Genomic DNA, 2,524 nt, shown 5'->3' with positions numbered 1-2,524 from the left:
ATAATGACCCTCTTTGGGGGCATTGTATTTTTACCATGTTTCAGCTGGAAAGTGACCTCGAGGGGGCAGTCAGCATGCGAGGGACCCAACCCTGAATGGCAAACCCCACCGCTGGGAAAGCACTCGGAACAGTGAACCAATTCAAGATGTCGTGTGGATGCGGCGACAGGATATCGGCTGACGGAATAGTCTATTTTTGAGGAGGCCAAGATTGGGTCTGCAGATAGCGGCCAAACATGGCGGATTGACGATAAGTCTCGACTTGGGACTATGGCGGATTGACGATAAGTCTCGACTTGGGACTAGAAAAAACAACTTCTGACCTAAGATTTGGTCTGGAAGACGTTTCCATGATCAAAATACTCGGCTTTTCCTTCCTTACGAACACTATACCCGCTCGCGGAATTGGAGGTTCTTACCAATACGTCGCCTTGCAAAACGTGAGCGGCAGACTCTTCAAGTTAAATTCAGAATTAACTCCTGAGCTCAAAGGTACCCGAGCAGCTATGCTTCTATATTACCCCACGCAAGCTTAGGCGACTCGCTTTTTTTGAAAGAAAGGTGTGTGTTTCAGCCAGAGAAGATTCAAGCCCGCGTATTCACATTGATGTTCGAACGTGCTGGTCCTGTCACAAGCGCTGACCGTGACTTCGGCGTCCTTTTGTGCAGTAAGAGGAGGAGTCGTCTACGCTAGGACAAAAATTCGCCGAGTATGAATGGAATGTACGCTCTGAAACTAAAAACCAGGTGCGATCGTGTTTCCTCTCCGATGATCGTACTCCTCAGAGTATTATAGCTAGATGTCACCTAGGTGACAACCAAGCAAACGATTGAAATGCAGCTTATTACAAATGTGAATTGTCATTGACGGAACTGAGCGAAACGACGGCAACGTGTAGAATTGAGCGTTTTGCTGGCAGGCTCGCCTTTCTCTGTCGGGGGCGTAGGGGGGATTTGCGAAATAGAGCACTTGCAGACTCACTTCAAATATTTCACGATGAAATTAATGACCCTCTTTGGGGGCATTGTATTTTTACCATGTTTCAGCTGGAAAGTGACCTCGAGGGGGCAGTCAGCATGCGAGGGACCCAACCCTGAATGGCAAACCCCACCGCTGGGAAAGCACTCGGAACAGTGAACCAATTCAAGATGTCGTGTGGATGCGGCGACAGGATATCGGCTGACGGAATAGTCTATTTTTGAGGAGGCCAAGATTGGGTCTGCAGATAGCGGCCAAACATGGCGGATTGACGATAAGTCTCGACTTGGGACTATGGCGGATTGACGATAAGTCTCGACTTGGGACTAGAAAAAACAACTTCTGACCTAAGATTTGGTCTGGAAGACGTTTCCATGATCAAAATACTCGGCTTTTCCTTCCTTACGAACACTATACCCGCTCGCGGAATTGGAGGTTCTTACCAATACGTCGCCTTGCAAAACGTGAGCGGCAGACTCTTCAAGTTAAATTCAGAATTAACTCCTGAGCTCAAAGGTACCCGAGCAGCTATGCTTCTATATTACCCCACGCAAGCTTAGGCGACTCGCTTTTTTTGAAAGAAAGGTGTGTGTTTCAGCCAGAGAAGATTCAAGCCCGCGTATTCACATTGACGCTCGAACGTGCTGGTCCTGTCACAAGCGCTGACCGTGACTTCGGCGTCCTTTTGTGCAGTAAGAGGAGGAGTCGTCTACGCTAGGACAAAAATTCGCCGAGTATGAATGGAATGTACGCTCTGAAACTAAAAACCAGGTGCGATCGTGTTTCCTCTCCGATGATCGTACTCCTCAGAGTATTATAGCTAGATGTCACCTAGGTGACAACCAAGCAAACGATTGAAATGCAGCTTATTACAAATGTGAATTGTCATTGACGGAACTGAGCGAAACGACGGCAACGTGTAGAATTGAGCGTTTTGCTGGCAGGCTCGCCTTTCTCTGTCGGGGGCGTAGGGGGGATTTGCGAAATAGAGCACTTGCAGACTCACTTCAAATATTTCACGATGAAATTAATGACCCTCTTTGGGGGCATTGTATTTTTACCATGTTTCAGCTGGAAAGTGACCTCGAGGGGGCAGTCAGCATGCGAGGGACCCAACCCTGAATGGCAAACCCCACCGCTGGGAAAGCACTCGGAACAGTGAACCAATTCAAGATGTCGTGTGGATGCGGCGACAGGATATCGGCTGACGGAATAGTCTATTTTTGAGGAGGCCAAGATTGGGTCTGCAGATAGCGGCCAAACATGGCGGATTGACGATAAGTCTCGACTTGGGACTATGGCGGATTGACGATAAGTCTCGACTTGGGACTAGAAAAAACAACTTCTGACCTAAGATTTGGTCTGGAAGACGTTTCCATGATCAAAATACTCGGCTTTTCCTTCCTTACGAACACTATACCCGCTCGCGGAATTGGAGGTTCTTACCAATACGCAAAACGTGAGCGGCAGACTCTTCAAGTTAAATTCAGAATTAACTCCTGAGCTCAAAGGTACCCGAGCAGCTATGCTTCTATATTACCCCAC

The sequence above is a fragment of the Aureococcus anophagefferens genome (genome assembly GCF_000186865.1).
Source record: "Aureococcus anophagefferens unplaced genomic scaffold AURANscaffold_38, whole genome shotgun sequence".
NCBI classification, from domain to species: domain Eukaryota; class Pelagophyceae; order Pelagomonadales; family Pelagomonadaceae; genus Aureococcus; species Aureococcus anophagefferens.
The sequence above is the reverse complement of the archived record's forward strand: the minus strand, read 5'-3'. Positions refer to the sequence as shown.